This window comes from Schistocerca nitens, chromosome 3, assembly GCF_023898315.1.
Source record: "Schistocerca nitens isolate TAMUIC-IGC-003100 chromosome 3, iqSchNite1.1, whole genome shotgun sequence".
NCBI lineage: Eukaryota > Metazoa > Arthropoda > Insecta > Orthoptera > Acrididae > Schistocerca > Schistocerca nitens.
The window spans coordinates 611,737,533-611,765,058 of NC_064616.1; the positions used below are offsets into that span (position 1 = coordinate 611,737,533).

The 27,526-nt window shown below is 50.1% G+C and overlaps 1 protein-coding gene across 1 annotated transcript in view; it reads right to left on the reverse strand.

The window, feature by feature from the left end:
* Positions 1-27,526, reverse strand: part of LOC126249359 (sine oculis-binding protein homolog) — a 296,311-nt gene that overhangs the window by 145,120 nt on the left and 123,665 nt on the right. The gene's annotated exons all lie outside the window — the stretch shown is intronic.

A 27,526-nucleotide genomic window follows, 5' to 3' on the forward strand; every position in this document is an offset into this window, starting at 1 on the left:
AGCCGGCCACGACACATCTCCTACGCGTCCAATCCAACGATTTGGGAATTGTCTCTGCAACTCATTTCTAGCCATCTGCGAAAAATGGGCTGGACACCCATCGTGTTGATATCACATTCTGTTCCTTGTTCCTAAAGGTATTTCTTCTAATAAAAGACCTAATGTTTCTTGCAGTAATGTGGTGTACTTCCTACCATTAAGATTTCCTTCGGTGAAATAGGGGCCTATACTTCTGTCTTCCAGAATACCACACCATTCATTCACCGACCACTGTTTTGGTGTGCAACTTGCCACACCCAACATGGATTTTCATGCCCAATAATGCATGTTATGGAGATTAGCATTTCCATGGTTCGCGAATGTAGCCTCATCAGTAAATAAAATCAAATTAATAAATGTGTCATCCCTCTGAATATGAAGTTGAAAAAAAAATGGCTCTGAGTACTATGGGACTTAACATCGATGGTCATCAGTCCCCTAGAACTTAGAACTACTTAAACCTACCTAACCTAAGGACATCACACAACACCCAGTCATCACGAGGCAGAGAAAATCCCTGACCCCGCCGGGAATCGAACCCGGGAACCCGGGCGCGGGAAGCGAGAACGCTACCGCACGACCACGAGCTGCGGACATATGAAGTTGAACCCATCGGCAGAATTTAATGCGACGCATACTATCCATACCAGTTAACTGATGGTGGAGACTGATATGGTAAGGATGATATTTATGGCGATGCAGAACACGAACACTACACTGGCTCATGCCAGATTCCCTTGCAATTTGACGTGAACTAACACAAGGCTCTCGAACCACAGTGGCAATTTTCGTTTCCTCGGTAGTAACTTTCCTTTGCCGGATATATTTCCAATGTGTTAAACATCTAGTTCTTCTGAATTTATCATACGACGTGCAGGGTGAGTACGTTGAAGATATCTTTGAGCGTATTAGTCTGTAGCTCTCACTGAATTTCGTTGGCATTCTCCGTAAATGAGAAGCATATCGACTTGTTCTTCGAAGGAATACATTATTCACATTCGCTTGATTCGCTCCTATTGGTGTCGTACTGTGAAACCATCGAATGGTGTTTACATGTGAATGGCACATTAGATGGATACGCCGTATTCGGCGAATATTTACTATTTGCACGATATACGAGAGAGAATTGTCAGAGCTGTGCTACGACAAGTGTCAATGTCATAAGAAATACCCCTCACTCCCTAACAAGAAGATTGCAGTACTGCATTGATTCCAGTAATCATCATTTCGAACACCTTCTGTAAATGGACGTTCTGCCACCTTTGTGACCTTCGTTGACCTTTCAGAGACCTTACTGTTACACATCATTGGATTGTTGCTTGAGGCTTTCCCCCTCGCTTCCCACGCCCGGGTTCCCGGGTTCGATTCCCGGCGGGGTCAGGGATTTTCTCTGCCTCGTGATGGCTGGGTGTTGTGTGCTGTCCTTAGGTTAGTTAGGTTTAAGTAGTCCTAAGTTCTAGGGGACTTATGACCACAGCAGTTGAGTCCCATAGTGCTCAGAGCCATTTGAACCATTTTGAGGCTTTCCCGACGGACATGTTGCATGTATGGTTCTCGGGCGAGACGTCGGATGTTATAGTGAATACTCCACAATATTTCGTCAGCGCAACTGGCCGACATCTTCAGGTGCGACGAACACACTGCTAAGGCAGCTTTTTTTTTTTTTTTTTTCTTTATTGTGATTTCATTCCCCTGCCCCATGCGGGCAGGGGAGGGCTGTCAGCAGCACAATCCGCCGCTCTTCAGCCGAGTGATATGACAATTAAAACAAGAATAAAATAATACATACATAAGGAGGTAAAAAGGGGGAACATAAAACAGAGTAAGGGGAGAAAATGGAGGTAAAAATACACTGATATGTAGACGTTCATTGGGGACAGTTAAAAAAGTCACCAGAAAGTTAAAAAACACAATTGGTGATTCTTAAAACACATGGAAGTCACTAGATGCACAGGCACAGGTTAAAAGTCGGCCACAGTATTAAAAACACTCCGAAACAACAAACTTAAAACCCACTCGGAGCACACACGACGAAGAATAAAACTACCAGGTGGGACCTGCCGAGGGAAAGGGCAGAGAGGTTGGAAAAGGAGGGGAGAGCATGGGGCAGCTGGGGAAGCGGCGGGAGGAAGGGAGGAGGGGAACCGTGGGTTCACGAAGAGGCAGGAGACACATGGGGCGGGAGAGGAAAAGGGAAGACAGGGCAGGAGGGAGCGCAGAGACACTGAAAGAAGGCACAAGAGATGGAGGGGGAGGGGAAATCCGCTCAGAAGGAGGGAGGGGGAGGAGAGGGAGCCCTGAGGAGGAGGCAGGAAGAGGGGGTTAGAGTTGGTAGGAAGGGTAGATGTCAGGGCGAAGCTCATCATCCGGGAGCGGTAGACGGTGGAAGTTGTGGTGGGAAAGGAGATGGAGGGTGTGGAGATGGAGAGAGGGAGGGACACAACGGTAAAGGCGCGGCAACCGGTCGGGAGTGGAGAGGAAGGGAGACACCAGGGGGTGGGGGGGATCAAGGCGACGGACAACATAGAGTGTGCGGATGTGTTCAAGGAAAAGGAGAAGGTGGGGGAAGGGGATGAGGTCATAGAGGATGCACGTGGGGGACGGAAGGCGGATGCGGAAGGCGAGGCGGAGCGCATGGCGTTCGAGGATTTGGAGGGCGTTATAGAACCGGGGAGGGGCGGAAATCCAAGCGATGCTGGCATAACAAAGGATGGGGCGGATCATGGATTTGTAGGTGTGGAGGATGGTAGAAGGATGCAGACCCCACGTCCGGCCGGACAGGAGTTTCAGGAGGCGGAGGCGGTTGTGAGCTTTGTTTTGGATGGTAAGGAGATGGGGAGTCCAGGTGAGGTGGCGGTCGAGGGTGAGGCCAAGGTATTTGAGGGTAGGAGTGAGGTGGATAGGACGGCCATAAATGGTGAGGTAGAAATCATGGAGGCGGAAGGAACGGGTGGTGCGGCCTATGATGATCGCCTGGGTCTTGGAGGGATTAACACGGAGGAACCACTGGTTGCACCAAGCGGTGAATTGGTCAAGGTGGGTTTGGAGAGTACGTTGGGACCGTTGAAGGGTAGGATAAAGGGCTAGGAAGGCGGTGTCATCAGCGAACTGGAGAAGATGAACAGGAGGGGGAGGTTTGGGCATATCAGCAGTGTACAGGAGATAGAGGAGAGGGGAAAGGACAGAACCTTGGGGCACGCCGGCAGAGGGGTAGAAAGTACGGGAGTTGGAATTGTGGATAGTCACATAGGAGGGACGATGGGAGAGGAAGGAAGCAACGAGACGGACGAAGTTGATGGGGAGAGCATAGGTCTGGAGTTTGAAAAGGAGCCCGGGATGCCAGACACGGTCATAGGCGTTCTGGAGGTCAAGGGAAACAAAGATAGCAGAGCGACGGGAGTTAAGTTGGAGGGAAAGAAGATGGGTAAGGTTAAGGAGCTGGTCGTCAGCAGAGAAGGAAGGCCGGAAGCCACATTGGGTAAGAGGAAGGAGGCGGTGCTGGTTAAGGTGGCGGTGGATACGGCGAGAGAGGATGGCCTCAAAGACCTTACTGAACACGGAGGTGAGGCAGATGGGACGATAGGAAGAGGTAGCAGAGGGGGGTTTGTTAGGCTTAGGGAACAGCAGGACACGGGAAGTCTTCCACAGGTCAGGGTAAAAGCCAGTGGAGAGGAGGACATTGTACAGGGTAGCAAGGACAGACAGGAAGGATGGAGGGGATTCCTTGAGGTGACGGTAGGTGACGCCATCATGACCAGGGGCGGTGTTGCGTTTGGAGCGGAGGACGAGTGTGATGTCTTGCATGGTGATGGGAGTGTTGATGTCGGAGGGGGGTAGCCGATCCAAGTACTGGAAGCTAGGGGCGAGCGGGGGGACCGAGGTGTCAGTGCGGTCAAGGACAGTGGGGAAGAGGGAGTAATCAAAATGGGGATCGTCAGGAATGGAGAAGACCTCGGATAGGTGGGAAGCAAAATGGTTAGCCTTACTGAGGTTGTCAGGAAAAGGGCGATCGTCATGGAGGATGGGGTAATGTGGGGTGGGATGGCTACCAGTAAGGCGGTGGAAGGCTAACCAGTACTTGGAGGAGTTGACAGGGAGGGTGGAGTTGAGGCGTGTGCATGTCTGACGCCAGTCCCGGCGTTTCTTTGCTGTAAGGAGGTTCCGGATATGTCGCTGTAATTGCCGGTGGCGGGTGAGAGTATCCCGGTCACGAGTGCGGAGGAAGGAGCGGTAGAGCCTGCGGGATTCACGCAGAAGAAGGACGGCCTGCGGAGGAAGCGTAGGGCGGTGAGGGTGGATGAGTTTGGTAGGGACATGAGCCTCCACAGCGTCAGTGATGGTCTTCTGGAGGAAGGAAGAGGCATGGGTGATGTCATCAGGGTGGTGGAAAGTGAGGGGGTGGCTGTCGACCTGTAAGGCAATGGATTCCCGGTAGGCATCCCAATTGGCACGGTGGTAGTCATGGACAGATTTTGGAGGGGCAGGGGGGCGGGTGGCTGCAGTGGCAGGACGGGTAGAGGAGATGGTGAGAAGGACAGGGAGATGGTCACTACCGACGGGATCGAGGACATCAACGGCAATGCGACCAAGGAGGTTGGGGGAAGCGAGGATAACATCGGGGGTGGAGTTACTTTCAGGACGGGTGTGCTGTGGGAGAGGAACAAGGTCACCATGGAGGGTGGCAAGGAACTGATGCCACCGCCGAAGGGTGGCAGGGTCACGGCTGTGGATGTTGAGGTCAGCGGCGATCACATAGGTGGAGAAGGTACGGTCAACATGGGAAATGAAGTCAAAGGGGAGAGGAGCGGCGGGGCGAATATAGATAGTGGCACAGGTGACGGTGAGGGAGGGAAAAAAGAGGCTGAGGAGAAGGTGTTCGGTTGGGTCATTGAGGAGGGGTTGTGGCCGGACAGGGAGATGCCGGAGGTGGCCGATAGCGACCCCGCCTCGAGCTAGGGGAAGGGGATTGTCAGTGCGGTGAAGGAGATAAGGGGAGATGCGGACCACATGGTGGGGTCGGAGGAAGGTTTCATTAAGGATGAAGGAGTCAACCTGGTGCTGGGAGAGGGTATGCATGAAGAGGTATTTGTTTGCAAGGAGGGAGCGAATGTTGAGGTAGAGGAGACGATACTGTTGACGAGCCATGAGAGTGGGTGCGGGAAGGGTGCGGGAAGGGGAGAGGGGCTTAAACGAGGGTGTCTAGACGGGTGAAGGTAAAGTGGGCCTGGTTGTGGGAGTATGTGGCGTAGGTGTTTAAGTGGAAAACAGAGCTGGCAGCGAGGGAAATCTGCTGGAGTGTGTGGGGGCGCTGGAAGGGGTGGATGTTCTGCAGGACGACGGTGAGGAACCGGATGATGTCTTCTGCCGTAGGGGGAGGGCGGAGGGAATTGTTAGGGTGGATAGGTGGGTCAATGGGGCGAAGGGGGACAGTGAGTTCAGGGTTGGTGGGAGGGGGCTTGGCTTTGCATTTGGAGGAATAGGTGGGGTGAGGTTCATTGCAGGTGTTGCAGGATGGGGGGGAGGCGAGGTTGGGACACTGTTTGAGGAAGTGGGAGGCTTTACAATGGGGGCAGGTGGGTGGGTTCTTGCAGTTCTGGGTGAGGTGGTCATTGTACAGAAGACAACGCTGGCAGCGGTAAGATTGAGGAGGGGAACGGGACGGGTCAACAGGGTGGCGGCGGTTGAAAATCAGGGCTCCCTGCGTGAGGAGGTGGTCGATGGAGGAGGCGGACTCTGTAAAGATACGCATGAGGAAAGTAGGGCCAGAGGAGTTGTAAATACGGCGGGCAGAGCGGATTTCCAGGGAGGGGTGGGCATTCAGTTCCGCCAACACCTCAGCCTCCGTGACCACAGGGCTGAGTTTTGTGATGACGGCAGTGAGGGTCGGCGGACGACGAGGCGGTTGGGGTTGGCGAGGAGAGGAGGATGTAAGGAATGGGGTGAGGGATGCGTGGGGCCCAAAGGTGATGCGGGGAAGGCGCCGGAGGAGATCAGTATGGAAGGATGGAGAGGGAGACTTGATGAGAACAGAGTCTCTGCGAGGGATAAGTTGGGTGATGGGTGCACTGGGGATGTACTTCCGGATTTCAAGGGTGAGGGTGCGGGCATCCAGGAATTTCGGATCAGGGTTTGCTAGGACAAAGGTATACAGGGAGGGGGCTGGAGAGGAGGGAGGTGGGGTGGTATCCATAGTGGGGTCAGTGGGAGGTGGGGGAGGCGGGGCGGGCAGTGGCCTTTTGGAGGAAGGAGTAGAGGAGAGGTCGCCACTGGGCCGTTTGGAAGATTTTTTGGCGGGTGTTGCCTGGGAGGAGGGATGAGGGACTGGATGGATGGGGAGGTGGTGGGAGGCAGGGCCCTCCTGTGAGGCAGGAGCACCGGATGAGAGGGTAGGGCGCTCTGTGGCGGCGACTGTGGCGCGGCGGGCGGAGACTCCGGTAGGGGAAGCAGCGGTAGTCGAAGGGGGTAGAGGGGGGAAGTCGTCTCGGCGGGCGACAGGAGTGGGAGGGGGGTTGGGAGCAGGGGCAGAGGCAGTAGCGGGAGAAGTAGCAGGGGCAGTAACAGGGGTAGGAGCAGGAGTGACGTACAGGTGGGGATACATCGATGGAGAGGAGATAGATGGGGAGGAGACTGTGAGTAGGGGAGGTGCATGAGACGGGTGAATCCCAGAGGAAGCACTCCATGACGTTACAGTGGGGGCAGGTGAAGGAGAGGTGTAGATGATGGTGGTAGTTGGGGCGTCCATGATCGCAGGCGGCAGCGAACACCGAGAGACGGCGGCAGAAGAAGCGGCGAGCACCAAGAGACGGCGACAGCGGCGGCGGCGGCTGAAGAAGCGGCGACCAGGTGGCGGCGGCAGAAGAGGAAGCGGCGAGCACCGACAGACGGCGACCAAGCGGCGGCGGCGGCGGCGGCGGCGGCGGCGGCGGCGGCGGCAAGCACCGGGCGGCGGCGAACAGACGACGGCGGCGGCGGCGGCGGCGAGCACCGACAGACGGCGACCAAGCGGCGGCGGCGGCGGCGGCGGCGGCGGCGGCGGCGGCTGCGGCGGCGTGCAGACGGGCAACAACGCGACAAGCACGAGTGGGGCTCTTCCACGTCGAAGGTACACCCTGAGAGTAGCCCAGGCAGTGCGAGTCCTCGATGAGGAAGTGAGGGAATCCAACCCTCGAATGCCGCTAAGGCAGCTTTTTTTTTTTTTTTTCTTTATTGTGATTTCATTCCCCTGCCCCAGATGGGCAGGGGAGGGCTGTCAGCAGCACAATCCGCCGCTCTTCAGCCGAGTGACAGGACAATTAAAACAAGAATAAAATAATACATACATAGGGAGGTAAAAAAGGGGAACATAAAACAATATAAGGGGAGAAAATGGAGGTAAAAATACACTGATATGTAGACGTTCATTGGGGACAGTTAAAAAAGTCACCAGAAAGTTAAAAAACACAATTGGTGATTCTTAAAACACATGGAAGTCACTAGAGGCACAGGCACAGGTTAAAAGTCGGCCACAGTATTAAAAACACTCCGAAACAACACACTTAAAACCCACTCGGAGCACACACGACGAAGAATAAAACTACCAGGTGGGACCTGCCGAGGGAAAGGGCAGAGAGGATGGAAAAGGAGGGGAGAGCATGGGGCAGCTGGGGAAGCGGCGGGAGGAAGGGAGGAGGGGTAACCGTGGGTTCACGAAGAGGCAGGAGACACATGGGGCGGGAGAGGAAAAGGGAAGACAGGGCAGGAGGGAGCGCAGAGACACTGAAAGAAGGCACAGGAGATGGAGGGGGAGGGGAAATCCGCTCAGAAGGAGGGAGGGGGAGGAGAGGGAGCCCTGAGGAGGAGGCAGGAAGAGGGGGTTAGAGTTGGTAGGAAGGGTAGATGTCAGGGCGAAGCTCATCATCCGGGAGCGGTAGACGGTGGAAGTTGTGTCGGGAAAGGAGATGGAGGGTGTGGAGATGGAGAGAGGGAGGGACACAACGGTAAAGGCGCGGCAACTGGTCGGGAGTGGAGAGGAAGGGAGACACCAGGGGGTGAGGGGGATCAAGGCGACGGACAACATAGAGTGTGCGGATGTGTTCAAGGAAAAGGAGAAGGTGGGGGAAGGGGATGAGGTCATAGAGGATGCGCGTGGGGGACGGAAGGCGGATGCGGAAGGCGAGGCGGAGCGAATGGCGTGCGAGGATTTGGAGGGCGTTATAGAACCGGGGAGGGGCGGAAATCCAAGCGATGCTGGCATAACAAAGGATGGGGCGGATCATGGATTTGTAGGTGTGGAGGATGGTAGAAGGATGCAGACCCCACGTCCGGCCGGACAGGAGTTTCAGGAGGCGGAGGCGGTTGTGAGCTTTGTTTTGGATGGTAAGGAGATGGGGAGTCCAGGTGAGGTGGCGGTCGAGGGTGAGGCCAAGGTATTTGAGGGTAGGAGTGAGGTGGATAGGACGGCCATAAATGGTGAGGTAGAAATCATGGAGGCGGAAGGAACGGGTGGTGCGGCCTATGATGATCGCCTGGGTCTTGGAGGGATTAACACGGAGGAACCACTGGTTGCACCAAGCGGTGAATTGGTCAAGGTGGGTTTGGAGAGTACGTTGGGACCGTTGAAGGGTAGGATAAAGGGCTAGGAAGGCGGTGTCATCAGCGAACTGGAGAAGATGAACAGGAGGGGGAGGTTTGGGCATATCAGCAGTGTACAGGAGATAGAGGAGAGGGGAAAGGACAGAACCTTGGGGCACGCCGGCAGAGGGGTAGAAAGTACGGGAGTTGGAATTGTGGATAGTCACATAGGAGGGACGATGGGAGAGGAAGGAAGCAACGAGACGGACGAAGTTGATGGGGAGAGCATAGGTCTGGAGTTTGAAAAGGAGCCCGGGATGCCAGACACGGTCATAGGCGTTCTGGAGGTCAAGGGAAACAAAGATAGCAGAGCGACGGGAGTTAAGTTGGAGGGAAAGAAGATGGGTAAGGTTAAGGAGCTGGTCGTCAGCAGAGAAGGAAGGCCGGAAGCCACATTGGGTAAGAGGAAGGAGGCGGTGCTGGTTAAGGTGGCGGTGGATACGGCGAGAGAGGATGGCCTCAAAGACCTTACTGAACACGGAGGTGAGGCAGATGGGACGATAGGAAGAGGTAGCAGAGGGGGGTTTGTTAGGCTTAGGGAACAGCAGGACACGGGAAGTCTTCCACAGGTCAGGGTAAAAGCCAGTGGAGAGGAGGACATTGTACAGGGTAGCAAGGACAGACAGGAAGGATGGAGGGGATTCCTTGAGGTGACGGTAGGTGACGCCATCATGACCAGGGGCGGTGTTGCGTTTGGAGCGGAGGACGAGTGTGATGTCTTGCATGGTGATGGGAGTGTTGATGTCGGAGGGGGGTAGCCGATCCAAGTACTGGAAGCTAGGGGCGAGCGGGGGGACCGAGGTGTCAGTGCGGTCAAGGACAGTGGGGAAGAGGGAGTAATCAAAATGGGGATCGTCAGGAATGGAGAAGACCTCGGATAGGTGGGAAGCAAAATGGTTAGCCTTACTGAGGTTGTCAGGAAAAGGGCGATCGTCATGGAGGATGGGGTAATGTGGGGTGGGATGGCTACCAGTAAGGCGGTGGAAGGCTGACCAGTACTTGGAGGAGTTGACAGGGAGGGTGGAGTTGAGGCGTGTGCATGTCTGACGCCAGTCCCGGCGTTTCTTTGCTGTAAGGAGGTTCCGGATATGTCGCTGTAATTGCCGGTGGCGGGTGAGAGTATCCCGGTCACGAGTGCGGAGGAAGGAGCGGTAGAGCCTGCGGGATTCACGCAGAAGAAGGACGGCCTGCGGAGGAAGCGTAGGGCGGTGAGGGTGGATGAGTTTGGTAGGGACATGAGCCTCCACAGCGTCAGTGATGGTCTTCTGGAGGAAGGAAGAGGCATGGGTGATGTCATCAGGGTGGTGGAAAGTGAGGGGGTGGCTGTCGACCTGTAAGGCAATGGATTCCCGGTAGGCATCCCAATTGGCACGGTGGTAGTCATGGACAGACTTTGGAGGGGCAGGGGGGCGGGTGGCTGCAGTGGCAGGACGGGTAGAGGAGATGGTGAGAAGGACAGGGAGATGGTCACTACCGACGGGATCGAGGACATCAACGGCAATGCGACCAAGGAGGTTGGGGGAAGCGAGGATAACATCGGGGGTGGAGTTACTTTCAGGACGGGTGTGCTGTGGGAGAGGAACAAGGTCACCATGGAGGGTGGCAAGGAACTGATGCCACCGCCGAAGGGTGGCAGGGTCACGGCTGTGGATGTTGAGGTCAGCGGCGATCACATAGGTGGAGAAGGTACGGTCAACATGGGAAATGAAGTCAAAGGGGAGAGGAGCGGCGGGGCGAATATAGATAGTGGCACAGGTGACGGTGAGGGAGGGAAAAAAGAGGCTGAGGAGAAGGTGTTCGGTTGGGTCATTGAGGAGGGGTTGTGGCCGGACAGGGAGATGCCGGAGGTGGCCGATAGCGACCCCGCCTCGAGCTAGGGGAAGGGGATTGTCAGTGCGGTGAAGGAGATAAGGGGAGATGCGGACCACATGGTGGGGTCGGAGGAAGGTTTCATTAAGGATGAAGGAGTCAACCTGGTGCTGGGAGAGGGTATGCATGAAGAGGTATTTGTTTGCAAGGAGGGAGCGAATGTTGAGGTAGAGGAGACGATACTGTTGACGAGCCATGAGAGTGGGTGCGGGAAGGGTGCGGGAAGGGGAGAGGGGCTTAAACGAGGGTGTCTAGACGGGTGAAGGTAAAGTGGGCCTGGTTGTGGGAGTATGTGGCGTAGGTGTTTAAGTGGAAAACAGAGCTGGCAGCGAGGGAAATCTGCTGGAGTGTGTGGGGGCGCTGGAAGGGGTGGATGTTCTGCAGGACGACGGTGAGGAACCGGATGATGTCTTCTGCCGTAGGGGGAGGGCGGAGGGAATTGTTAGGGTGGATAGGTGGGTCAATGGGGCGAAGGGGGACAGTGAGTTCAGGGTTGGTGGGAGGGGGCTTGGCTTTGCATTTGGAGGAATAGGTGGGGTGAGGTTCATTGCAGGTGTTGCAGGATGGGGGGGAGGCGAGGTTGGGACACTGTTTGAGGAAGTGGGAGGCTTTACAATGGGGGCAGGTGGGTGGGTTCTTGCAGTTCTGGGTGAGGTGGTCATTGTACAGAAGACAACGCTGGCAGCGGTAAGATTGAGGAGGGGAACGGGACGGGTCAACAGGGTGGCGGCGGTTGAAAATCAGGGCTCCCTGCGTGAGGAGGTGGTCGATGGAGGAGGCGGACTCTGTAAAGATACGCATGAGGAAAGTAGGGCCAGAGGAGTTGTAAATACGGCGGGCAGAGCGGATTTCCAGGGAGGGGTGGGCATTCAGTTCCGCCAACACCTCAGCCTCCGTGACCACAGGGCTGAGTTTTGTGATGACGGCAGTGAGGGTCGGCGGACGACGAGGCGGTTGGGGTTGGCGAGGAGAGGAGGATGTAAGGAATGGGGTGAGGGATGCGTGGGGCCCAAAGGTGATGCGGGGAAGGCGCCGGAGGAGATCAGTATGGAAGGATGGAGAGGGAGACTTGATGAGAACAGAGTCTCTGCGAGGGATAAGTTGGGTGATGGGTGCACTGGGGATGTACTTCCGGATTTCAAGGGTGAGGGTGCGGGCATCCAGGAATTTCGGATCAGGGTTTGCTAGGACAAAGGTATACAGGGAGGGGGCTGGAGAGGAGGGAGGTGGGGTGGTATCCATAGTGGGGTCAGTGGGAGGTGGGGGAGGCGGGGCGGGCAGTGGCCTTTTGGAGGAAGGAGTAGAGGAGAGGTCGCCACTGGGCCGTTTGGAAGATTTTTTGGCGGGTGTTGCCTGGGAGGAGGGATGAGGGACTGGATGGATGGGGAGGTGGTGGGAGGCAGGGCCCTCCTGTGAGGCAGGAGCACCGGATGAGAGGGTAGGGCGCTCTGTGGCGGCGACTGTGGCGCGGCGGGCGGAGACTCCGGTAGGGGAAGCAGCGGTAGTCGAAGGGGGTAGAGGGGGGAAGTCGTCTCGGCGGGCGACAGGAGTGGGAGGGGGGTTGGGAGCAGGGGCAGAGGCAGTAGCGGGAGAAGTAGCAGGGGCAGTAACAGGGGTAGGAGCAGGAGTGACGTACAGGTGGGGATACATCGATGGAGAGGAGATAGATGGGGAGGAGACTGTGAGTAGGGGAGGTGCATGAGACGGGTGAATCCCAGAGGAAGCACTCCATGACGTTACAGTGGGGGCAGGTGAAGGAGAGGTGTAGATGATGGTGGTAGTTGGGGCGTCCATGATCGCAGGCGCCAGCGAACACCGAGAGACGGCGGCAGAAGAAGCGGCGAGCACCAAGAGACGGCGACAGCGGCGGCGGCGGCTGAAGAAGCGGCGACCAGGTGGCGGCGGCAGAAGAGGAAGCGGCGAGCACCGACAGACGGCGACCAAGCGGCGGCGGCGGCGGCGGCGGCGGCGGCGGCGGCGGCGGCGGCAAGCACCGGGCGGCGGCGAACAGACGACGGCGGCGGCGGCGGCGGCGAGCACCGACAGACGGCGACCAAGCGGCGGCGGCGGCGGCGGCGGCGGCGGCGGCGGCGGCGGCGGCGGCGGCGGCGGCGGCGGCGGCGTGCAGACGGGCAACAACGCGACAAGCACGAGTGGGGCTCTTCCACGTCGAAGGTACACCCTGAGAGTAGCCCAGGCAGTGCGAGTCCTCGATGAGGAAGTGAGGGAATCCAACCCTCGAATGCCGCTAAGGCAGCACCAGGGCCCCCTATTTATGCCAGTTTTAGGCAGGAAGTGCGCATGCGTGGAGGCGCCAAATTCGATGGCCAATAGCGACGATATCAACAGATAGCTGGAAGAACAGTAACGCCACCTACAGGATGAAGGACCAAATACTTCGGCGCACGCGCGGAGGCTGCCGCCGCTGCTCTGCACTGCCATCGGCAGCCCCAGCGACCTCTGTCGGAAGCCGCAAGGGCGGAGGCTGCCGCTGTTACTCTGCGCTGCCATCGGCCGCCCCAGCGACCTCCGTCGGAAGCCGCAAGCAAAACTGCGCGTCCACGTAGGCGCCTTGATTATCCTCCCGTTGTCAACAGAATATTTATGTTGCTGGCGAATCGTCGTCCGTCTTATGACCAATAGTATTCCTCTCTGCTCGAAGCGACTTCAATATGGCCAGTGCAGGATCCCATGCTGAACTAAGCTGAAAGGCCGTGTCTCTGTTTACAAGATTCGTCGAGCTACGTATTTCCACTGCTTCCTTAATAACACTGTCCCAGTACGAACTCGTCGATGCAAGAATTTTTGTATGTTGATAATTCATAGAATGTCCTGTACTGAGACAATGCTCGGCCACTGCAGACTTTTGTGGTTGCTCCAGACGAGTGTAGCGTCGGTGTTCAGTGCATCTCTCTTCCACAGTGCGACAAGTTTGTCCGATGTACGACATGCCGCAGCTACAAGGAATCTCGTAAACACCGGGTCTTCTTAGGCCAAGGCTGTCCTTAGATGAGCTCAAGAGAGTTCTGAGTTTTGCTGGCGGACGAAAAACACATTTAACTTTATGCCTCTTCAATAGTCTTCCTATTTTTGAAGAGACACCGCCGATGTATGGCAAGATGACCATTCCCCTTTGTTCTTCGCCTTCTTCCACTTCTTCACGTTGGGTAACCCGCTTTGGTTGTAAGGCACGGCGAATCTCCCGTTCGGAATATCCATTTTGTTGGAAAATGGTACGCAGATGGAGTAGCTCATTGGATAAGCTGTCTGAGTCTGATATGGCTCGTGCTCTGTGGACCAACGTCCTCAGTACGCCACTTCGTTGCGAAGGATCGTGACAAATGGTGGCCTGTAAGTATAAGTCCGTGTGCGTTGGTTTACGGTACACTGCGTGACCTAATGTGCCATCTTCTTTTCTCCGTACCAACATGTCCAGGAATGGAAGTTCGCCGTTTTTCTCCATCTCCATCGTGAACTTGATGTTGGGATGAAGCGAGTTAAGATGCTCAAGAAAAACATTCAGCGATGCAATGCCGTGAGGCCAGATAACAAAGGTGTCGTCCACATATCGCCAAAAACACGTAGGTTTCAAATCCGACGTCTGGAGCGCTCTCTCCTCGAAGTCTTCCATGAAAAGATTAGCCACAATGGGTGACAGGGGACTACCCATTGCGACGCCGTCAGTCTGTTCAAAGTATTGTCCATTAAATAAAAAGTATGTCGAGGTGAGCACATGTTGGAATAAGTCTAAAAATTCCCCATCCAGCTTCTCGCTAATGAGCAACAACGATTCCTGCAATGGTACTCGAGTAAAAAGTGAGACTACGTCAAAACTCACGAGTATATCTGATGGTGCGAGTCGTAAGTTCTTGAGCCGACGAATAAAGTCTTGTGAGTTACGGATGTGATGCTCACACTTTCCTACTAAAGGGCTCAATTGTGCTGCCAGATGTTTCGCGAGATTATACGTTGGTGCCCCGATATTACTCACAATAGGCCGCAGTGGCACATTATACTTGTGAATTTTGGGTAATCCGTATAGCCTGGGAGGTACGGGCGCCTGTGTACGTAGTCTCTTAGCAACCACATCGGAGATCGTGCTGTTTTTCAGGAGCTCCAAAGTTTTTCGCTGAATTTTTGCTGTGGGGTCCTTATTTAGTGTGCGATATGCAGAGTCGTCCAGAAGCTGGTGCATCTTGCTCAGATACATCGACGTGGAGAGGATAACAGTCGCATTTCCCTTATCCGCCGGCAAAATCACAATATCAGGATCTTCTCGTAGGGATCGAACCACTGACCTCTCTGCAGCTGTCAGATTGTTCCTAGGCACTTGAACCCGTGTCAGAGCGCGGCAAGTCTCCCGCCGGATCTCCTCGGCAGATTCCTTGGGAAGTTTTAGGATGCCTTGTTCGACGGAGCTAATGATGTCCAGAACAGGTGGTGTCCTCGGAATGGGTGCGAAGTTCAATCCTTTCTCCAGGACCGATACCGCCGCGTCGGGCAAAGGTTTGTCCGCCAGATTGTATACAGTTCGTCTACGAACTTCGTTGTTCTCTTCTTGTGGTAAACGGTCCCTGAAGCGATGAAACTTATCAATTTGACGTGCTGCGTCTTGTTGTTGTTTCCAGTCTGAGAACGCCCAAGTAGCGCTGTCAACCCACGACCAAGAATCAGCGGACAGTCTTGACGATATCTTCAAATGAAGTGCCAAGAGCTCTCTGGATACGAAGTCCAGTTCTCGTCGAGTATGGTGAATCCTTTCTCTTACCAGTGCGTGGCTTGCTCGATTTTTTATCCTTTTAGCGGCTGCAGAGGTTATGAAGTGCGTCACCTTAGCGAACGTCGGAATAACTCGATGATCTCGGCATCTTAATAAAAACGTAAGGGCACATAGCAGTCTGCTCTTCTTATTCCGTAGTTTATCAAAACTGTTAACTTCTTTTACCATCTCCTCCCCGTACAGGAATCGGATGTGTTGCTTGAGGCTTTCCCGACGGACATGTTGCATGTATGGTTCTCGGGCGAGACGTCGGATGTTATAGTGAATACTCCACAATATTTCGTCAGCGCAACTGGCCGACATCTTCAGGTGCGACGAACACACTGCTAAGGCAGCACCAGGGCCCCCTATTTATGCCAGTTTTAGGCAGGAAGTGCACATGCGTGGAGGCGCCAAATTCGATGGCCAATAGCGACGATATCAACAGATAGCTGGAAGAACAGTAACGCCACCTACAGGATGAAGGACCAAATACTTCGGCGCACGCGCGGAGGCTGCCGCCGCTGCTCTGCACTGCCATCGGCAGCCCCAGCGACCTCTGTCGGAAGCCGCAAGGGCGGAGGCTGCCGCTGTTACTCTGCGCTGCCATCGGCCGCCCCAGCGACCTCCGTCGGAAGCCGCAAGCAAAACTGCGCGTCCACGTAAATAAGAATCTCCTAGCGGGAGTAATGCATGAAAGGAGACAGACTGTTGGACAAAAGAATGGACAGCTCCCTGCTTTTTGCGTTTCCAATAGCGCCTACGATAAGAATCTGGTGTCATATTATGCTTCACAACCTTAAACTGTTTATTTTTTTACTTCATACTAAAACAAAAGTTATGATATGAGAAGAGGAAATGACTGATATGCTTCCCAGGAACTTTAGTTTTTTGTTTGTTTATTTTCTCATTTCATACTAAAACAAGGGCGTTAATATGAGAAGAGGAAATGAAATATACGCTTCCAAGACATAATATTTCCTTGTGTGCTACTACTGCATACATGAAAGCTCTGCAGTTAATTTTTGTGTGTTGGATAAATTTTGATTCACCTCACATTCCTTTGTGAGAAGGTTCCTATTTTCTTGGGATTCAAATAGAGTGGACATTTCATCACTGGTTAATATTCTGATGACTATACCCGTTGCAATTGCTCCATGGCACCTGTGAGTAGAGTCTCACGTTGGTTACTATAAGAATACGCAGGCCATGATATCCGCTCACTGCAGTCAGAGCCTAGGTGATTTCTTTCTGTTTATGCCGAAGCGTCTGCTGCAGTGTCCACGCTCAGCCAACATAACAAATCGCGGCGGCATTAGGCACTGCTAATCGCTGCACTTGTCGCGAGCCTCGACGTCAAGAGCGCACCGTCTCTGCTAACGATACTATGGAGTTAATACATCTTACTTAACGTAATATGCAGGTCGTGGGTTGGGTAAAAATTCAGTTTGTAACTTCCCACCGCATTAAAATACTTTACAGTCATATTTGATGCAATATTTATTGTTGGTTGTCTCTCTAACGTTAAAAGTATTGATTCAGATTGTGCGTGAACACGAAAACACACACACACACACACACACACACACAGTCATTGATTCCAGTGAGGGTGACAACTACTGTGTGTTGAACAACACATGCACCAGTCAATTCCTCAGTTGGCGTCGAGTGGATGAGATTTTTCAATTACCTTGCATTGCAAGAATTGTAAGGAAGAGACTGATAGTAAATGGACTTGTATCTAAAGAGCTGTGACAAAGCTAAGCTTGACCGACTATCAGATAGCCAGCCACGGTGGCCGAGCGGTTCAACACGTTTCAGTCCGGAACCGCGAGACTGCTACGGTCGCAGGTTCGAATCCTGCCTCGGGCACGGATGTGTGTGATGTCCTTAGGTTAGTTAGGTTTAAGTAGTTCTAAGTTGCAGGGGACTGATGACCTCAGATGTTAAGTCCCATAGTGCTAAGAGACACTTGAACCAACTATCAGATAATTGTCTACATGGCTTTTGTGGACGAGTATACTTTTAGTAACCAACCCACCCACGATCATTACGTAAGATTTCTCGAAGGCGTAGGGGCATTGATTTCATTAAGTCGTCAACAGTGTAGCGTGATGGTTTACTTCCCACCATACGTTTTCTATATTCGTGGTGGTGGTGGTGGTTGTTAGTGTTTAACGTCCCGTCGACAACGAGGTCATTAGAGACGGAGCGCAATCTCGGGTTAGGGAAGGATTGGGAAGGAAATCGGCCGTGCCCTTTCAAACGAAACATCCCGGCATTTGCCTGAAACGATTTAGGGAAATCACTGAAAACCTAAATCAGGATGGCCGGAGACGGGATTGAACCGTCGTCCTCCCGAATGCGAGTCCAGTGTGCTAACCACTGCGCCACATCGCTCGGTACTTCTATATTCGTCTAAAGGTCGCTTGCATTTGTAGGTCCACATGGCAATGACCTTGTTACAAAAATAGTTCAAATGGCTCTGAGCACTATGGGACTCAACTGCTGTGGTTATCAGTCCCCTAGAACTTAGAACTACTTAAACATAATTAACCTAAGGACATCACACACATCCATGCCCGAGGCAGGATTCGAACCTGCGACCGTAGCAGTCCCACGGTTCCAGACTGCGCGCCTAGAACCGCGAGACCACCGCGGCCGGCGACCTTGTTACCTCTGCCCACATATTCTCTATCTGGTTGATGTTCGGTGATCGTGGAACAAACTGCAACAGTTTTATCCTCTCTTGGTCCTGAAACCAATCTCGCACTGCTCTGCTATGATTGATGGGGCTCTGCTCCTGTAAATAAACTGTTATCTCGTTCGTTAATATATTTATATTTAAATAACGTATTTGTTAAGCACATTGTATTATTATTTTCCACAGTGTTTAATAATTCAGGCCCTGTCATAAATAAGTGATCTAGACTCAACCGTCCGATTAAGAATGTTGTTTACCCAGTCTATCAAATGATGAGAGTCGTATTCGGATATCCACATAAGCCTGACTGGCTGAATCCGATTAGAACGATCTGGTAACGAAATGAAATGACAGAAATCGGATAATTTGAACGTCTGTATTGCAACAATGCTGCGCACATAAATTCCTATGATGGAGTAACAGGTAGCAACTGCCTAAGAAAAAGTGAGAAATATGTCTACTAGCAGCAATGTAACGCAATTATAACCCATATTTATGTGATGGAAATACTGAATCGAACAATGCACATCTATATCAGTGGTGGGAAGATGCACCATATCGGATTTGCTGATGACATAATGACAATAATAATAATAATAAATCCCGTGGGGCCGATAGGGGAAACCCTCCCCCATATGGGTGGTACCGAGGAAATCAAATACTTGGGGTGAACCAAATACTAACACAATCCTGAACGCCTACTCAATCCGTTGAACCCAAAATCCAGGCACGTCTGAGTGAAAATCACCGCTACTCTGGTCACCGTCTGTTAGCTCAATGAGCTCGGCTGAAAATATTTGCTTCCAAAGGCTTCAACACCCTCTGGTCCTGTCCGGTCCCGGTGTCACCCAAGCCAAACCAACGAAACACAAGCAAACATGAACTGTGCAAGCAAAGTCAATTTTACCTCAGGTGCTACACAACCCGCCTGTCGACAGGCGGCAGTTGGATTTTCGGATTCTGGGGAGTGCAGATTAGCACGGCAGACAATATCGAAGATCTCTGGTAAATTTCCCTACAAGCAGAAAATATGCATTTGAAAACTAAACATCGATGCATTAGTCCAAGCACGAAAACTAAATAATCTCACAAAAGAAATCGACCAACAGAAATTTCTCATCCTTGCCCTTCAAGAACCACGACTAACTGACAGTGAAACCTTTCATTACGGAAACCATTGCATCTTCAAGAGCAAAATACAAGAAAAGGTAGCGAAAGGTGTACCAATCTTCGGTATTGCTTTTCTCGAACACAGATCTATCATCAAATCTATCAAAGAAATCACACCCATCAACAATCGACTTATGACTAAGCTCATTCAGAGCCCCAGTTAAAAATAAACACTCATCAATGCACATGGCCCCACCAACATCGAAAATAAGAGAAACACCGAAAATGTCGAAATGTTCTGGAACACACTCGAAAATACTATGAGCAAAATTCACCAAGATGACGTGAAATTCTAATGGGAGACTTCAACTCTGTATTTGGGACAGAAAAAAACCCGTTGAAAATCATTGGTACAAATTCAACATACCGAAACGCTTAGACCAATGGCGCACGTCTGACTGACATTTGCCAACAATTCAACCACGAAAAGGATGTCTTCCCACTTTAGGAAAAAACCAGTTGCCTACCAGGTGCAAGCTGCTTTCGTTCGCCTTTCGAGACTCGCTGAAAGCCAGATTTTTAATTCTTTTGTAGTAGAACTACAAGGAGGCAGATACAGACTCAATAAGAGAATCGTAAGACAGCGCTCGAGCAAATTCGTCTTGCTACTTTCAGTAACCCTTAGTGTCAGAACGAAAACCTTACGGTACTGCCAATTTCATAATGCCACTTTTGTTTTCTGCCGACGTATTTTTTGTTGCTGTGAATACATAATTTTAGCTGCGAATTGTCACATTTACATAATACTTGTGAATGATACAGGAAGTGAAGTAAATATAAATTATTTCGAAGTCAGAAGTCGGTAACATCCTACTAATTCGTGTTAAAATAGGATCAATCGTCTTACAAACACTTAATGCATCGCTACAGTCCCATAGTGCTCAGAGCCCTTTCAACCATTTTTGAACTTAATGCTTTATTAATATAGACTGCCGTCGTGATGTTTCTGTAGTAAGCTGAATTTAATTTGTATTAGTACAGCGAATATTTTATTTGCATTTCCCATTTGTTTACTAAACGCAACAGTGATCATCAAAGAGAAATTAATCAGCAGCTGAATTTTCTTTCACGATATCTAAAACAATCTGACAATGCTAAAGTTGTTTACAAATTCTACACTCTCAGAAACCTACTTGTTCTAGCGATGTCATTAAACCAGAGTAGTTTTAAGAGTATTTTCGTTTAGAAATGAATTGCCTTGACGGTTGATCGATCAAGAGCGGGAAAGGTAAAATTTTACGAATATATGACGAGAGGGACAAGTGCTTGAGAGAGGACTTACGTATCAATACAAGTTCCTGTGAGACGACTTTCCTATCAATATCCTGGATAGTTTTGTTTCTCAAATCAACAGAGTGAGTTATCATGCAGTAGCACAGGTGATGCAGTTTTTTTGCTCGACTTTCCTACACTGCGACCGAAAGTTGTCTCAGTTGTTACCAACATATTCCAGCAGTGTTGCACACACCCCTTGGGGCAGAATTCGTAGCCCAAAACATACTTTTTGAGCTATCAAATGTAAACTATTATGTTCACACTACTCTTTGCTCGAGTCCACGTCTTTTGGTGGAGCTCAGCCTTTCATTTCTTCTTAGGAAGTTAACGATAAAGGCATCATTACACGTCACCAGTAACAGTACTGTAGAGGAATGCTCAATGAGCGACCTGATGACGATCAATATAGTCACTCCGTTGATTTTTGTTGTTTCGAATTAGAACATGCCGTACTCCTACACAAGACTTCTGAACTTTGAATGCAAATGTCGCATGCTGGTAAACTGGTAATCTGTCACATATATCAGTAGTCGAGACTTCCTTAATGTGGAAAATCATTCATGCCAGAACGATCTTTGCTGTAACATGAATATCTTTTTCTGGCGTATTTTTCTCAAAAGCACTCGCTCCAAACACAGTTCAAATCGTTTTAGCTTTCTCCTCTACATTCACCCCTCTGTTATACCAAAGTAAACGTTGTGTTGCAGATGTTACATCTTTTCCACTTGCGACTCAATTTTACAATGCTTGAATGTAGTTCACGATTTTCAAGTATGCAAAATCCAATGCTTAACTGCAAGATAATAACTAGAACTTCAAATTCGAAAATGACAGTTGATACATACACTGACAGCGTGGCGCCGCGTTCACGTAGGCGGCGCCGGATTTCAGGCGGCGGGTGGCGTCTGTCCGGTGGCCGGTAGCCGCTGCAGCGAGAGGAAACGCCCGAGTGTAAGCTGTTGTGATCGCGACGCAGCCACGAGGTGTCTTGCGGAATTGTTTCTGGAATACTTGTTGTTGCGGGTGGGTAGAATGTTAAGCGAATGGTCTTCGATGTTCAATCAGACTCATAACTTTAGACCGAAATGTGGTAAAAAAAAAAAAAAAAAAGAAATGCACTTGGACGCGAACATGCGACTATAAGTTTAGAATGCACGACGATTACCACAAGACCACGGGCTCACTGAACCCAAATCGTCTCGGAAATAGGCAACACTTCCTCCTAACACTTCCGCATTTTACAGTGTTGCCATATTGTGCAGATGGCCGGACTTAAGAGTTGTCAGGGGCGGTCAGTTTTATTGGCCGCCTTAAGTGAACGACTCGGACTTACAAGGGGAGGCCGCCAATTGTGAAATTCAGATTCGATTCATACTGCGCATAATAAAAGCTCATGGCCAGAGGTGTAATGTGGCAAAGCACCAAGATGCACTTCTCAGCCGTTGTCGAGAAAATCGACAGTTAAAACAAACCGTTGCGGTGAAATACTCTCTACGATTAAAAACCTTCTACAGCGTCGTGGTGCAGCGGTAAGCGCTCGGGCTCGTAATCCGAAGGTCGCCAGATCGAATCTCACGCTATGCAACTTTTTTTTTAGTATTTGTTATATATATATATATATATATATATATATATATATATATATATATATATAATTCCTGGCAATCAGTTTCAACAATTATGCATATAATAAGTTGTTGAGAGTCGTTTGTCGTGGAAAAACTGGCGACTTCGAACATTATTATGTTTTCCGTAAACAAAGTTGTATTTCACAAATGTTATTAATTGTCTTCATAATGTTAACCACGTATAGTTAACGGAAGACGTAGAAACGATATTCCGAAACGAATACGTATAGCGCAAGTCAAACGTTCGAATTAGAATAGAGACCCCACGAACACAAATTTGCTGTGGCAGGTATGAAATATAAACTCCGTTACTCGCTCGCTACACTTGAAGAACAGACGTTGAATGGGCCGAAACGAGCCGCCGCATAACTAGCGTTGTTGCCTGCTAACTTCGAAAGAAGATAGATGCGGTCCCTAGCGCAACTTATAACATCGTCGAAAATCAGTGCGGACGGGAGAGCTTTGGTACACCCTGTTAAACAAACGGAAAAATGGAGGCGGTACAATTGGAGAGCGATCCGCCTTAACCAACACGCATAAGCAATTCATATATATATATATATATATATATATATATATATATATATATATATATATATATATTACAAAAACTAATTATAAAAAGAATTGCATGGCGCGAGATTCGATCCGGCGACCTTTCGATTACGAACCAGAGCGCTTACCGCCGCGCCACGACGCTACAGAAAATTATTAATCGTAGAGACTATTTCACCGCAACGGTTCTTTTAACTGTCGATTTTCTCGACAACGGCTGAGAAGTGCATCTTGGTGCTTTGCCACATTACACCTCTGGCCATGAGCTTTTATTATGCGCAGTATGAATCGAATCTGAATTTCACAATTGGCGGCCTCCCCTTGTTAGTCTCTGTGGCGGCCGGCCGGCGGTCAGTTTTTATGTCTAAGACTGTACATGAGTACGAAGATGACGATACGTGCGTAACAAGTGAAAGTGATATTGAAATAGCTGTCGAGCCATGTAGTACATCATCCGTGTCAGACAAGGAGCCACAAATCCTGTCTCCAGTGAAAGGTAGCAAAGAACAGTCGTTGTCCAAGCAGCAGGTACTAAACATAATTACGTACATGAAAGAAATCCGCAGCATAGAAAAAGACAATTTTGAGCAGATTTCGAATAAGTCCGAAACAACAATACGTCGTAGTGCATAAGAAAACTACAGGCATTCAAGAGAGGACAAGGCACATTTCTTACAAAAACTGGTGTTTGTGCGTTTCAAGGATGCTCGATACCATTTACACTTACAGGATGTGCATGATACTGACCTATTACGTTACGCACATCAAATTGCATGTGGCATAGATCATAGTGATTTGAAGGGAAACACTGGATGATTGCATAACTTCAAACACTGCTGCAGAGCTGGAACACGTAAAATAACGAAATTTCAAACAAAGCGTCAACTTGACGATGCAGAGCAAACAGCGGAACTGGACCGAGAATTTGTAGCTGAGATAAACAAACTTATCCAATCGTTCAGGAAGGAATTTTTTTCGACTGCAACCAATCGGGATTTGAAGAGGAAATCAATGCATTTACCCATTCGTATATGATTGTGCCGATGTTAATAGGGATGGTAAATTGGCTGGAAAGTTATTTATTGTGCTGCGAGATGTTGGAGGTGCTCTACTCCTTACAATTCTATCTCATGTGCGTGATCTTGCAAGGGCAGTATAGAATATTTACGAGGGATATTCGGTAAGTCAGGTCAGATCGATCTCGAAATGGGAACCGCAGTGAAAATCCGATGAAACATTGTATAGATGTGGACAGTGCCTCTAGTATACCCGTCAATTGCGTCACGTTCAGTTCTGAGCGCACAATGAGCACGGAAAGATGCCTAGAAAATAGTGTCTCCCGCGAAGTGTGAGTGCCTACCTTGAGTTCGCCTGATTTCATGCAGTCCACACAACGTAACTGTTGTGCATTTCCTTCGTCATCATAGTTCTCAGCCGCACACTGCACGGGCGATGAGGACGCTCCTACAGCATTTTCGATGGGAAGTGTTCGATCAGCCACCACACAGCTCGGGCTTGGCTCCTTCTGGTTTTCGTCTCTGCTTAGATGAACCGCTGGTTATGAAGACAATATTTTGGCACAGACAACAAGCTGCAGATCAGTGTAGAGAAATGGCAGAAAGGACAGGCGGCTGCCTTCTATGATGAGGGTATTGGAAATAAGTACAATGCTACGACATGCGTCTCAGCCGGAGTTGCGACTATGCAGAGAAGTTGCTGAAAGGTGTAGCAAATTGTTGCAAATAAAACACTTTTCCCGGCCAGTCGGCCCTTATTTTCCGAATAGCCCTCGTACGTCACGACAAGAATCTGTGGAAAAATGGATCTAAGAGAACTACAACTATGGTATGAGCACTGTGTTTGGCTAGTAGCTGGTCAAAATAACTTCTTGTTGCTTGATTCCTGGTCAGCATATAAAAATCACACTCCTTTAGAGCAAACTATCTCTCCTGAAAACTGTGTGTCATTGCAGTTCATACCACCTGGAACCACTGGGCAAATTGAGCCTCCAGGTGTTTGTTTTTTCCGTGCCTATTAAATATGTTATTGCACTATCTGCAACAATGCCTGAGAGGATAGCCAGTTCGACGATAAGCTCCACGACCGGGTGTTTCGCATTCTGTTGCATGCATCACATTCCATCAGTTATCATCATCTCGTTACACAAAATGATTCTATATGTATTCTTTAAGAGTGGATTCCTAGCTGAACGTCCTTCACGGTTTGTAACTTCCAAGGAGTTCGTCTCCGGTGTTGATGGTGTGAACCTTTCCTGTCAGTGTGGCACGCCATTTTTCATTCGGTTTTCATGGTGCAAGTTAATGTTTTGTTTTGAACATTTTTTGAATGTCGACGACGGACATTTTGTAAAGTGTAAAACATACATCCCATAGAAGATTGATCTCTGCACTTCCTGGACACTCATCTTCTATCGCCATCCTGATGCACATGGTATGTCATTAGCATCTAATATTTTTTCTGTCATAAGTGTTAACATTTTCAAATGAGCCTTACTAAAAATTTAACTTCCGACCTCACACTCAAAGGGTTCCTTGTGCATCTGACATGTGTTCTATTTTTTAAATCAGATAGTCCCTATCTAGAATGAACAAAGGTGATGCAGAGAGTGAACAGCAGTCGCGCATTACATCCCACAAAGATCTTCAGATTGTGGCTGTCTCTCTTTCCTGCATCATTCTGGCTGGGGTCTCATTATGCTGTCCGAGGTGATGCAGAGAGTGAACAGCAGTCGCGCATTACATCCCACAAAGATCTTCAGATTGTGGCTGTCTCTCTTTCCTGCATCATTCTGGCTGGGGTCTCATTATGCTGTCCGGTTAGATATTATGGCTAGGTGACGTTCAATTTTTGAGTCAAACACATTTGTGGTGAAGATATAGCGAATGGGTTCATGTGAAAAAATGGTGTATAATGCTTAACAAAAGAAGAACGAAAGTCCAAGATGAAGATTTTACTGGATGGTCATCACACATTAAGATCGACTGGAAACAGAAATGTGATGAAAAATTCACAGATAATGCCAGTTTTACTTTGGAATCAGTACTCCAGTCTTTTCAGGGGAATTTCGAGAGATGTTCTAATTGGAGCAAATGTTATCATTTCCATCATTTCGTTGGGGCCTTTGTCCCGCTGCAATGCGGGGTCGGACATGTTGCTATAGATGCCCTTCCTGCCACCACCCCGAACCCCCAGGACGGAAATTGTGTACCCCAGCTGTCTGCGTCTAGCGTAAGTCATGTAATAGTGTGAACGTTTTCAAATGTCTGCAACCGGCTGTGGTGGCCGAGCGGTTCTATGCGCTTCAGTCTGGAACCGCGCGACCGCTACGGTCGCAGGTTCGAATCCTGCCTCGGGCATGGATGTGTGTGATGTCCTTAGGTTAGTTAGGTTTAAGTAGTTCTAAGTTCAAGGGGACTAATGACCTCAGCTGTTAAGTCCCATAGTGTTCAGAGCCATTTCAAATGTCTGCAAGTTGTGTAACTGAGGTAGAACGCGGGGACCAGCCCGGTATTCACCTAGCGGGATGTGGAAAACCGCCTGAAAACCGCAGCCAGGTTGGCCGCCATGACGGCCCTCGTCGTTGATCCGCTGGGCGGATTCGAGCCGGGGCCAGCGCGCCTATCCGAGTGCTCTCGGCTACCCTGGCTGGTCAATTGGAGCAAATGTTATCTAGGCTACAAAAAAGAATGTGCTCGTTGGGTTCATATACAATTTTCAGACTGTCACACTATTTTCTGACTGTCACACTGTTTTAAGTGTCCTTAGTCGACACCAGAAAGATGCTCATGCGTTTCTGGCCTGCCCGCCATTAGAGTGATGAAAAGGGTATATTGGGATAACAGTCGCTTAAACCTAGTGAAAAACAATACAAGAATGATGGTAATATCTTAAGTATCCTACTGTTAGACTCGTCGAAACTTCTGTACGCCATTCATTACTGAAGACGTGGTAGAGACTGTTTTGAATCATGTTATCTCTCAGTGCTACAACCAGACGGAGTTGTAAACCGTCGGCTGGGGCATGCCTTCACAGCTTTGGGTTGGTGCCTCGTAATTTTAATCCTTTTTCCAAAAGCTAAAGACTTTTTAGTATAAAACGCTTCTAAAATGACGAAGCGCTCAAAGAAGCAGTAACTATCCAGTGATTCTTTTTAGAGGAGGATGAGTATAATAATATTATTGAGAAAGTTGTTTCGATGAAGTTTTCCTTTTGGTTGAGATAATTCCCAAATGTTTCCTGCTTTCTGCACAGCTCTCGTAAATGGCACTAGCGAGAAGCATGGTTGGAAGACACCAAATTTACTGTGTTGTAGTTCTTGATCACAGCAAGATTCAAGATGGCCCCGTGAAGTACTGCGTACAGGAACTAACGTGTCATCGAAAAACACCCCGTAATACTGCCATAGACACACAGGATGTGTACGCCCTTGCAGTGTCCTGCATGAAAGAACATAGTTCTTTGCGTTAGTTGCTAGTTCTCTGAAGAATGGTTGCAGTGTGTTGTTCACATGCTAATTAGAACGTACAGATTGCTGCAAAAAGATCGGTCCAGTAATTCGCGTTGCACTAACTGTAGACCACAGAACTGTCTACGCTTCGTAAAGAGGCTCTTGATGTAAGTGATGAAAATTTTCGAAATTCCGTAGTCGACTGGACTACAAGTTCGTGCACCCCGTAAATGCCGCCATACTTCCTTTAAAAATCGATCATTTCTGGATCAACCTCTCCATCGTGCAGCCGGCTGTAGTACTCACGCCGGAAGACAGTATCTGGATTGGTCATCGATGCACATCCATTACTTTACAAGGCAGTTTTTCGGACAGATCCGTCTGAGTCTCCATTAAATGGCACAACGTCGCTCTCGGACGTCTTTGCAAGGCCGCTCCTATCTCATACA